Source organism: Liolophura sinensis, chromosome 9 (assembly GCF_032854445.1).
Source record: "Liolophura sinensis isolate JHLJ2023 chromosome 9, CUHK_Ljap_v2, whole genome shotgun sequence".
NCBI lineage: Eukaryota > Metazoa > Mollusca > Polyplacophora > Chitonida > Chitonidae > Liolophura > Liolophura sinensis.
Genome location: NC_088303.1, coordinates 34917215 through 34930471, shown reverse-complemented (window position 1 = coordinate 34930471; position 13257 = coordinate 34917215). Strand labels below are relative to the sequence as shown.

Genomic DNA, 13257 nt, shown 5'->3' with positions numbered 1-13257 from the left:
ACATTCTGAGAGAGCTATGGGGTGTAGGGAAATATTCTGTACAGTTTTATCAAGCTAGCATCTTCATTGACTCATTTTCATAATAATCGTATGCATAAATTCCACTGGACAAAGTAGGTATTGTTTGCAATGATAAACAAATAATTATAGTATAGCCGTACATAACCTTAAATGTATTCCTATAAATATAAATTTTGTGGCTTATTACATTTTAGTCAAAACAAAGATATCATTTTAACAGAATTTAAATAATAATCACATGCTGTATGGAAAAATATTTGTTACTTCGTTTTGGCCTCTTTTTATTTCCACACTTACAAACCCCCAAGAGCTTGCATATATGAATTATCTACAGAGTACCAAGCTCATGATGGCTTCTTCTCGGTCGTAAGTGGGAAGGTCTGCTATCAACCTGCGGATGATTGTGGGTTTCCCCCAGGCTCTGCCCGGATTCCTCCCAACATAATGCTGGCTGCCGTCTTATAAGTGAAATATTCTCGAGTACGGCGTAAAACACCAATTAAATAAATGAGTACTGTACCCTTGTTTTCCGTGTAGCTGTAATCAGTCCAACATGCACACACTGAAGTTTATTCCTTAGTCTCGTAGTACATATATTTATGTTTTTAGTGTCTCTTTTGTTTATATTGAATGTTTTGCAGGTTTGGCTAGGTGCACTTGTTAAATTTTTAACTAGAAATTGCAGTGATGGATAAAATTGTATAAGAGTTTGTCAGATTTTTCGTGTTTTTTTTCTGACAGGCCTGCATGTCCTTAGTTACATATGCAGTGTATGTCCAGTTTCAGTCTTTGTCATTGCTTGCCAGTAAAGTTAGATATGGATACTGACAAGCTGTAACAAGAATAAGACTTCATTTGTGAGATACCTGTATTCTATGAGATTTCGTAACTTTTGGAGTGTTACAAATATGGAATGTGATATTCATTCCATTATTGGCCAAGTATTTAAAATGGAGAAATATTGTTTTGTTATTGGGTGTTGTAACTTAGGTAGATGATTGTTAATAGTGATTAGCAGGGTTAGACATGTACTGTGAGAAAAAAGTTTGAATGTTATAGTCCAAACCATTAGCAAGATTGTTGTTGGCGTAATTGTTAGTATGAGTGTCAGCATAGTTGTCAGCATGATTGTTGGCAATATAATTGTTGTCAGTATGATTGTTGTTAGTATGATTGTTGTCAGCATGATTGTGGGAAATATAATTGTTGTCAGTATGATTGTTGTTAGTATGATTGTTGTCAGCATGATTGTTGGAAATATAATTGTTGCCAGCATCATTGTTGTTAGTATGATTGTTGTCAGCATGATTGTTGGAAATATAATTGTTGTTAGTATGATTGTTGTTAGTATGATTGTTGTCAGCATGATTGTTGGAAATATAATTGTTGCCAGCATGATTGTTGTTAGTATGATTGTTGGCAAAATTATTGTTGTCAGCATGATTGTTGAAAGTGTGATTCTTGTTAGCATGACTGATGGCTGTTGTCAGAAGGATGTATATTTTAACCTTAGTAAGAAACAAACTTTTTACATCTACTCAGAATTCTCCAAAGGTTTTACCACAGTGCCAGTTTTAGCTTATGTGAGAGGAATCTTACAATTATCTGAAGTTATTTCTTTGAAGATTATCTATGCCTCTTCTGGAACAATACATTTATGTACCTGGACCCTTGTTAACTCCTTGTTTTTTTTTTTAACACCACTGGGCCAGTACCTCAAGGTTACCTCATGCTCTTTTTGTCCTATTTGCTGAGAATTTACGGTACATGGATGTGTTATATGTATATGTTTGGGCTAGCAAACGCAAAGCTTTTCTTGTACATACATGTCAAAAGATCAGAATTGGTTTTGTGCTGAATCAGAAGGCTTATATACTTATATAACACACACACATGTCTGTGGGAAAAGACAGAACTAACCTGGTAACCATGGAAAAGTTACACGCATCAGTTCTGGGATCGAGGGAGTTACCACACTTCCAAAGTAACAAATAAATTGTATTTAATACTTTGAGTGTAAGGGCTGGGGTAGTTGTACTACACCCCAAGTTGTTGTCCATATAGCACTTCTAGAAGTGCTTATACTTACTCACTTCTCCCACGTTTTTCATTTCTGTGCCTCGGGTAAAAGAGTGCAATACTTTTGAATACTCTGTTGATTGTCAGACATAGTACATCACATATACCTTTGTAACACTTCATCATGCAGCCAACACATCAATTGTGTGCGGTAGGGGGCACAAGCCTATGGTAAAAGGAAAACTAGAACTGTGAGAAAATGAGGAATGTTCAGTCAGGCAATCACGCATTAATTGTGTGCGGGAGGGGGCGCAAGCGTATGGTAAAAGGAAAACTAGAACTGTGAGAAAATGAGGAATGCTCAATCAGGCAATCAGAAAGCCTACATTAAGAAATCGAAAATGGTTAGAAATCAGAGACACTATAAACGGGAGATCATGTAAAATAAAACTTTAGGGGGTGGATTACATCAGGAAGTCAAAAAAAAAAAAATGAAAATCCATACAACGGTTTTATTAGGAAACTACAGCAGGAATTTGTAAGGTGTAGCTTAAAACAGTACACATGGAAAGCATAAACACTATCGGACAAACCGAAAACGCGTCTTGTTGACCCCGCCATTTTCATGTTATCTTACATCACTGAGGCGCGATGACATCTTCCAATAGTTGACAAACACAGCAAGGTTCAGGTTCACGGTTCACTTAGGACAGCCCTGGAATGGCTAAGTAGGTAAGCTAGTTATTGTACCACAACAGAAATACTGCATTTAACTTCATTTTAATAAGTGACAAACAAATCTAAAAAATGATAGTAGTTTTAGATATAGATTTTTCAATGGTTTCTCCGCTGACAGCATTTTTTCTTTTCTTATTTCTTTTTGGTTTTTAAGGCTTTGTAGGCCTACATCCTAATATACACGTAACTTGATGCTCGGTAAATTTCATGTATAGATAGATTGTTTTGCCCTTATTATGTCTTATTTTGTCCATGCATATGTTTCCGTGCAGGTAAATGATTATTTTTGTGCTAGACGACATAGTCATGATTTTTTGCGTTGTGCAAACTTCTTAACTTCGGTTTTGATGTACAAGAATGCCGTTAATGTCTTTGAATAAGAAAAAAATAAATGGTTTATATATATATGACGTAACATGGTAAGGATACGTAAATTATCTGTGACAGGGTGACATGTAATAAGCGGTATGGAAGACGTGACGCGCGTTGCATATATGCTTCCAGCCTTCAAGTGTACACAGGAAGAGCAGCCGGAATGTAGATCAAAAATGAGTACGAATTTATGAATAATAAAATTAGCTCCGAGAATATGAGTTGTTACTCGCGTTTTGTTTCGTCTGTTTTTATGCGTTTAATTATTTACCTCTTAACGTGATTAGAGCGCTTGTCGGGATAATTATACACTAAAAGGAAAAGTTTGGCTGACTCAATGGAGCTAATTCGACTCAGAAAAGTGAGTCAAATTACCTGATCATCTGAGTCAAGAGACTGACTTTGGTTATGTTTTGACTCATTTCTTTAGTTGGGAAACTCACAGGAGTCGTCCATGACAGCTAACATGGTCACATGACTCAGATGAATTAACTTCATTGAATTACTGAGATTTTTGAGTCGGCTGATCCAATCTTTTCTGTCAGTGTATATAGCCTATACAGGGTTTGGGATTTTGGCTTGCTGGGGAGTAGAACTTAAGTATGTTCTTAAGTATGTCCTATGTACATAGGACTATTTTGACAACTTTGTACATGGTGGTATATTGTGAGTTTTTGGCCGCAACGGCTGCCATTATCAGATGAGAACATTTATCTGATGATGGCAGGAGTCCTACCCAAAGCTCATAATCCTGTGTGTTTTGGTTTGAGTAGAAATAATACAAAGTGGATGGATCAACCAGAATCCAGCAAAATGTATGACTTGAAAAATGCTAAATAGGGGAAATAAAGTGCCTTTATTTAGGCCTGCCTCTGCCTCAAATTCTGAGGAGGGAGGGAGACGGGAACAACTTTTAAGCCTCTAACTTTATATCTGAGACTCTGATCTGACAAGGGCTGTAAATTTAAGACGATATACGTGTAGAGCCCTCATGTATGTGTTTACAAGAAAACCACTCATTCAGAACGAGCATGTAATCACGGTTCAACCGCCTGCGCAAATCTGTTCCGTTTTCCTCAGTGGGTAGAGCGCATCATTACTGGTCCACTGCGTCTGACAGTGGATTCAGTTTTGCACCAGGCAGCAGTGTCAGCCGGGGCCATCTCTGTCAGTTCACCGAGAAGTACTCGCTCGTACGCCGAACCCACTAGCCTGCTGTTTGTACGGACTAAAAAAAACTGTCTGTCACATGCTTAAAAAATCAACAGTGTGTTTAGTATCAGCAGATTTTTTCCTAATAGATAATGAATTTGATAATGATAATGATAAGGACGGACACTAGCCCCCATATAGCAAGACTGGTAATGTAAAGTGATATAGCCGTGTCCTTTATGAAAAATCAGCTATACGAAACCCTGCCATTTACTAAATGTGCAATTGCATGTATCTATTATTGTTTTAGTTTATATATGTTTTCCCTTTAATTCTGCCTTTTATGATGCAAAAGAAAAATAGCGGAGGGCGGGGGGAGGGGCGGTCGGAGGGTGGATTCTGTTTGGCTGAAAAGCCCACAAGAATGCAGGATGTCCATTGCATTCTTTATTCTCAATTTTTTATTATCCCATGTCCATTATATTTTTGTATTCTGCTTTTATCTATATCACCTTGTGTTGTTGATTGTCCATTGTCTGTCACCCTGTTAGGTACATTCTTGCCAGTGGTTATTAACACTTATCAGTGTTGGTAATGACACAGAGGTATCAATAAATTGAAAACCCATTCAAAAGGTTCTGTTCAGGAGGTAGACAGTTCTATCCGGCTGCCATACAACATCTACAGAACAAGGTAGCTTTGGACAGTAATATTCAGGAGGAAGGATGTCAGATGTGTGATTATTTATTTATTTATTTGATTGGTGTTTTACGCCGTACTCAAGAATATTTCACTTATACGACGGCGCCCAGCATTATGGTGGGAGGAAACCCACGACCATCCGCAGGTTACTGCAAGACCTTCCCACGTACGGCCGGAGAGGAAGCCAGCATGAGCTGGACTTGAACTCACAGCGACCGCATTGGTGAGAGACTCATGAGTCATTACGCTGCGCTAGCGTGCTAACCAACTGAGCCACGGAGGCCCCCAGATGTTTGAATCCAGAAAACTAACTGGTCCCTCGATTCAGAAAGAAGTCTGTGTCAGCAGTAAAATTGACGAAGTAAGGTCATCTAGCTGAGGAATGGTGGTTATACCAAGAACAGAGTATACCTGAGAATTGGCCTCAAGTAAGACAAAAATGGGGACAAAAATGGAGACACATAGTTGGGCATCGAGTTGATCCCTGTTGGGCAAGAGTCTGAATTTCAGTTTTCACTGTAGATAGACAAAGCTTTTGCTAAGAAAATTTGTAACATTTGTATTGGTACTTCCTCATAGGAATAGTAAAGAGGTTTCTCATTACCCTTGTACTTGTTATACTAAAGTATTACTAACGACAGGTGTCTGCTGTGTGAGACATGCTTCAAATGAGTCAATCATCTAAACAGTAGATGATAAAAACAATATTTCTTATACCATCGAATAAGTAACAAATAATTCTTAACCTCGGTTGTTGTACACCAGTTGCATAAATAAACCGTATTTATTGGAGTGTATTTTAGTATTTAGCCCACTTTTGATATGAGTTCGATTCATCAATTACATCAATAAAAGAAGAATTTGCAATTTTCACATTACATCAGACTATCCCTCTGCTATCTCCCTGAGTAAGGCTTTCATACAAAAAAAAAAGTATTGAAAAAATAATTTTGTTGTGAGACATGTAATTAGGTCTTTACGCACAGAGTTATGTGACGTGGCAGCATACCAACTACAATGCTATTATTTTCAATTAAAAATGTGCAGACTTGCATAAAGTCGCATTTTTTTTTTGGAGGCAAAAATTGGCAGGTTGGCTCGAATGACTGCATTGCTGCAAGGCACATTTCCTCTTGTTGTTATAGAGGATTAGTTTTGAATGCTTCTAAGCTAATATTGCCTTTAGGCGCATATACTCACTGTCGCTATATAAACGGACGGGCTCTAATTATGTTGTTTAATTGTTCAACGCTGAAGACACCGTGATAGGAGATGAAGGGTTTTCTGTCATTTAGCCTCTTTTGTGGTTTGTTGCTGACTGTCTTTATCTCAAAATGTTCCGGACAGTTTAGACCAGGTTTCTTTTTCGGCACAACGCCAAGGTTCCGACGTCTCACGACGACGACGACATCACGTCCGACGACGACGACGACAACACCACGTCCCACGACGACGACAACGACAACAACACAACGTCCGACGACAACAACTACGACAACTACAACTACACCCAAACCGACGACGCCACGCCCGGCGGCGGCCCCCGCTCTGAAAGGTAAGTGATTATGTTTGTCTTCAGCGATATTTGTTGTTTCGAAATTTTCTTGGTGTTAAAATTGTACAAGTAGTTCAACAGAACAGTATCTCCGTCGGAACTATATTCACTTTATTCTTAATTTTGCATGTTATATATACTGTTAAAAATATGACTTTAAAAGTTGTAAAGAAACTTCGTTTTATGTTTGGAAAATGCAAGTTATATACAGTATATAAAGAAATTAACAAAGTTTTAAAGAAAACTATTTTTACTATTAAGTTTTATCTGATAGGTTGTATGATGTAATAAACATATCACAGATGAGCTCATTCGTCAACCTGCTGCACATTACTATTTTATGATGATTTGACCTCAACGGGGAAAGGGGCAATAATGCTATAACTTTGTGGGAAACTTGAAAAAAGAGACAAGTTGAAATGTACCACGATCTCCACAATTTGAAAGAGCTCAACACTGAACATACAGGGAAGCAAGTTAGTTGTGCAAGTTCTGAACCTCTAAAATGTAGGGAAAATTTGGACAAGTTCACCGAATAATGATGGTTGCTTCATTTGTCGGCGTGGTGATAAGTATGGGGGTACTTAATCTGTGGTTAAACAATGTTACTGTAAAAGAAAGCTAAAATAAGAAGTAAGGTCCACAATACAGACTATGCGCAAGAATAATTTCATTTATTTTTTCAGATTTTTTTAAGAGTGTTGAAAGACATTCAAATATTTGAATACTATGGTGGGCTTTATGATGCTGACCGTACCTAGGAACTCTGACGTTACGTCGCCTTTTTCCCTGATGTTCACCAGAGGGAAGGAATTTTGGGAACATTATTTCACTAATCTTTTACTCGTAGGTAAAAAGAGTTTTTCCAACATCTGATGCCGTGATTAGAGCTGGAAAAACTTCTTGTGACGTCAGAGCTTCTAACCTCTGATGGTAGGGTTCTTAAAGTCCACCTTAGAATTCAAATATTTGAGCACCTTTAACTCTTTTCACAAAAATTTCAAAAAACTATACGAAAGCATATTTATACATAGTTTTAAGTGGTCTGCTTAGTGATGTCTACTTCGATTTTTATAGGTCTTGTCCTTTAAAGAATGTAATAGCCCTGTTATTTCATTTTAGCTGTATTCTTACACCACTATGATTACCTGTAATGTTCCTCTCCTCCCATCTCATTATATCAAAGATTCATCAAAACAAGATACGAATCCAGTACACATATTTTTGAGAAACTGGCTTATAGCCTATTTCTTTTTGAGAGTCGCATATTTTTTGGCTGTCTGTAAAATCATACTCGCCACCAAAATTGCCTTTTGTCTGTGACACGTAACAACAGGCTCAACACGTTGATCTGTTTGAAGTTCATATTATTGCAAAAATGAAAAGAGCACTTTTTCTAATTCATAAAGTCCATAAGCTCGCTTTCAACAAGAACCCATTGCCTCGAGCGACGTCATAATTATTCAAAAACCAATGACATGCTGGATATTGGGTTGAGCTCAACATGTTTTTGACCAGTTACCTAAACTGCTATCGATTTTATTGTAAGCCCTGTTTCTGACCCTGCCATATTTGAAATTGTTTTCACGTTTTGGTATAATATAAACAAATAACTATTATATGTAGTATATAATCTCACGGCAGTGCGGTTTTAAAGCTGGGTGTTAGGAAATTTTGTTATAAAAAAACAATGTAGTCTATTCACTGAGAGTGTAGTGTGGGTATGTCACTACGTGGAGTTTAATCCCAGCCCATATACCACATACACGAATATGATATAAATGTTCGAAAAGCATCATAATCATATGTGACGTAAATCACGATCATATGCGACATCATAATTATATGTGACGCACATCACGATCATATGTGACATCGTAATCATATGTGACGCACATCACGATCATATGCTACATCATAATTATATGTGACGTGCATTACGACCATATGCAACATCATAATTATATGTGACGTACATCACGATCATATGACACATCATAATTATATGTGACGTACATCACGATCATATGACACATCATAATTATATGTGACGCACATCACGATCATATGCAACATCATAATTATACGTGACGTACATCACGACCATTGGCGACATCATAATTATATGTAACGTGCGTCACAATCAAATAAGATATTATAATAATGTTCTCGCGCATCAAAATTATGTGCGACGGACACGTACATCATGACCGGATGCGACAGTCATCTGCAATGACCACCATCAACTGATTTGCTGCATGCGTCATAATTATATGCGACATGCTTGACGATCCATGGTGCGACGTACATCATAATCATATGGGTCGTGAATAATATTCATATGCAAAACGAAGTGGTAATCATGTACGACATGCACCATCAGCATATGCAACACTTATCACATTCAAGTATGCACAAGCATCATCAGTTATAGTAACTTCAGACATGCATAAAAAGGGAACGTATTTAAATTGAACACATATACACCTGAACACGTTAAAACATCTCATCACTTTTCAACACTTTCACTCCTTTACCACTTATTTTCTTCTTTATTATTTTTTCACACAGTTGCGCCTGCATCAGCGGATACAGGTGGCCAGGCTGTCGGTTTTTCTGTTGGACTGTTAGGTCCCAAGCGTGGTTTGTCGAAGGGTGACATCATCGTCTTTAATGACGTCATCACTAACGTGGGAAATGGCTATGACCGAAGCAAAGGGGCTTTCACCTGTGATGTCGCGGGTCTCTATCTGTTTACCGTATCCATAACCGCATTTGATCGTCATCCAATCACTGTGGAACTGGGACTGAATGGAGAGAAGAAGTTGCAAGTTGCCGTGGGCTCTGGATTGGTGTCCACTTCATCTACGGGAACCGTTGTTCTCCGTCTCAAACAAAGCGATGTAGTGCGTGTGACCAACTCCAATTTTATCGGACATAAGATAGAGGCGGTGGGAACTTCCTTCAGTGGTGTGCTAATTCAGGCAATGTAATCTAAGGTTTGGGAACTATTTTCAGCGGCTGAACCACTTGACGCAATCTAAGCTAAGCCCTGGAAACTATTTTCTGGGGCACATGCATTCAGACAGCCTGATTTAAGCTAAACGTCCGCGCCACATTTAATTGTGGACTTCACCTGACTTGTTATTTAGTGAATTTACATAACCGTGATTGTTGTGTAACACGGTGGACAAGTACGTGTGGTAGAGAAGTTGTTGTGTAACACGGTGGACAAGTACGTGTGGTAGAGACGTTTCTGAGTTAATATAATAAATTATTTGTACGTGTTCTGAAGCACGTGAAGTAAAAGATTAATACACAAACGTACACACAATTTTGTTTGCTTCTTTCCTTACATTTATATTTGCTTCTTACCGATAAATGGTGCAAATTGCATTATTTGACGTGATTGGTGTTTAATGACGTACAGGTGCAATCGAACTTGCGTGAGCCAGATTCTGTCACGTGACCACATTCTTCAAGTGGCACTATTGTTCCGAGGGAATGGGCTTAATGGGCTTAACTTTCAATCACTAGGACACGTGAGCTGCGGGCTCAAACCCAGATATGGTCAGAAAATTTGGACATTACCCATCTTCTACTACTCGTGGAGCCTTGGTGGACGCCGCTCCTACGGCCGTATGGGCCGTTTATCATCCGAGACTGTTCAAAGGTAAATATCACTGTAGTTTGATTGCTCAGTGGTAAATATCACCATAGCTTGATGACAAAATGCTAAATATCACCGCAACTGGTTTGCACAAAGAAAAATATCGCCACAGATTGATCACACAACGGTAAATAACGCCGCAACTGGGCTGAATGAATAAATAACCCAATGTAACAATATTGCTGCCATATCGTGGCGAGAACATGTTTAATGTTTAAGATCCACAAAGAAACCAAACCATAAGGTTATTTTTCAACGCAACTGGATTGCACGAAAGTAAATATCACCGCGACTGACTTTTAACATTCTATATCTAAGCGCACGTGTTCTTAAAATGAACAGATTAAAGGTTTAAACTGTAAATCATAACCTTCAACAGTGCGCCCGACGTGCTGAAGTAGGGCTCCGGGAGTTAGTGATACCTGGGCACGTGTTTTTTTTTTTCCTTTTTTTATCTCCCATAAACACAGTGATCTACCTGGGCACGTGGCTGTTATCTCACATAAACAACGGGACACTTGAGGCTGTTTCCAGTTTATGAGGCAGACAGGATCCCATCCGTCAAGATCTCACGACCTGACTGAGCCGAGATAATGACCAGCTTGAACTATTTCACAAAACTGTGTGACATGTAAGATTCCGTATTAGACCTCTCTGGACATGGTTAGCGAGAAATAGCTGATAATCTGCGGCTAGATATCGTGTAGTTAACACGACTGACCAATCATTGAACGTGCTATGCAAATCAGTGTTCTGTAATACAGCGTTGTTGATGTTGTTCTCAGTGGTGTTGTTGATGGGAATGGTATTCTTCCTGTATTTTGGGTTTCACATTTGAAAATACGCTTATACTCGCATCTTTTTTTGTTACACAATTAAATTTTCAGTCTCGAAAGTAAAACCTTGAAGAGATGTTTTCTTCTAGCCATTTAGTATTTGAACCTGCCATCTCCTTCTCATGTCTGTGTTTCTTGGTCACCCTTGTGATGGTTCTATGACATTTTTAATTTACCTGTGGTAGTTTGCTACAGTTTATTTGTTACATTTATTTGAAAACGTGGAAGATTTTGTTGTTTTGGTTTTTGTGTGAATGGAATACCAAAAATGCATTTCTGTCTTTCAGTTAGGCTGCATTCGTGGGAATGATTGGACCGTCAGTGCATTGTTATTTGGCTTGGTTACTAAATTTGTGCGTGTTCCGCTTCTCGATCTAGTTCCGGATTCATCTGGATGTATTGTCAAGACCATAAACACATAATTCTGATCTTATTAGAGCAGAAAACCTTTTAAAAAATAAGCATCATCTAAAAGGCCATTAAGCGCTGATTTCATATCTAGTTTTCGCTATATGATTATATAACATTTTTGCAGTAAATAACATGCAATATACATAGAATAAAAAGATGTTTTTTTAGTTGTATGGTGGGCTTTTGACCAATTTAAGACCTTGGTGACGTCACAAAGGTTTTTTTCATGAAATGAAAGTCCAACCATTAAAGCCGACTATAGAATTCAGTGACTGGTCAGCATTTTATATGTTCAGTTCAAATAAATTCATAAAAAAAATAATAAATAAATAAAGGTATTGGTTTAGATTTAGTTTTTAAAGGTCGAACGATCAACTCTTACTTAATTTGGCGTATTTTTCACTTTCATGAGTGAACTTTATTGTCATTTAGGAAGCGTGTGAATAGGAAGGCAATGTTAGCTTGTGATCTGTTGGAATTTTATTTCTTACTAAAGTCGTGACAATTGTGACCAAAGAAGCCGGTTACGTTTCTTTTATTTGTTGTTGTGTGGTTTCTGTTATTTTCTCCTCTTTAAGCATTTGTTGGCAGGTGTGAAGTTTTAAATGGAGAACTATAGCACTCGTGTTCTTATCTCGAGCTGATAGTGCGGGGTAAGGTTGAAATAATCATGTGTTAACAGGGGTATGTCCAACAAGAGATAAGATTATAGTAAACACCAGACTTGACTACTGGCATCCGTCATTGGCAGATCGTATAACAGCGCGGCGGACTGAGCATTCCCAGATCTCTCCGCTGAAGCCTGGTGATTCCAAGACTCGTGGGAACTCCAGCAGAATACAGCGGATGCCGAGTCTTCCTTAAGTCCTACGTCGTCTTCGTAACAGGAATCTGGTCGCCTAACTCGTTGGCAGACAAAATCTCGCACAGGTCATCCGATCACGAAGCAGGACAGAAGCACTTAACAGAGTGAGACTGTTTTATGACTATTCTGTACCTGTGTATGTATGGATCTGCGTAGTATTTGAAGGAACAGTGAATTACAAGTCCAGTTAAAACACTTCTAGTGTAAGACGGAGATGGACTAAAGCCAAAGTGCTGAAATGTTCAATTGACATTGAGACATTGGTAAAACAGACTTGTCATGAACACGTACGGGGTATGTGGACATGATTTATGATCTCAGAAAATCCTTCTCAGGAAATTTGATTTTCTTGTTACGTGTTCATTTGAACTGTGTAGACCAGCTTGCCAATTTTGTCTCTTTCCTTTCTTGGGATTGGATGGGGGTATTCTGTGCTCACAGTGGATAACGGAGAGAGCCAAGATTCAGGAAGTACATATTCACGCATAATCGGGAAAATTTATGCACAAATCGATGTTTCAGTGCATCTACAAAGGACATCCGGCTTGTTATAACCAACACAAAAGGAACGAACAACTCGACATTTGTTATGTACGTTATTCGTACACTGGGACTTTTGTACGCTAAAGATATGACTTGACAGTAGATACAAACAGTACAGACGTGAGTTTGAAGTTGGTATCAAAGATGATATCCCAACAGTGGTGTTGCGGGGCTGTGTTCGAGTAGTAGTTTCAGTGCCGTGCTTTTAACGTTCTGGTGGAACACCTGCTAGTGTTAAGCGCTTTGATTTCGTTGCATTGACTGTGAGAACCAGATGTTTTATCTACGTCTGTTAAGCATCATGAGCACTTGTTGGTTATTTTGCCTGGTGACTTTGACTCACACTTTACCCGTGTCTCAAGACTTGTTCAGC

General features: G+C 38.4%; 1 pseudogene; it reads left to right on the top strand.

The window, feature by feature from the left end:
• Nucleotides 1–1774: 1774 nt before the first annotated feature.
• LOC135475812 (complement C1q-like protein 4) lies at nucleotides 1775–9552 on the top strand (annotated as a pseudogene).
• The last annotated feature ends 3705 nt before the right edge of the window (nucleotides 9553–13257 follow it).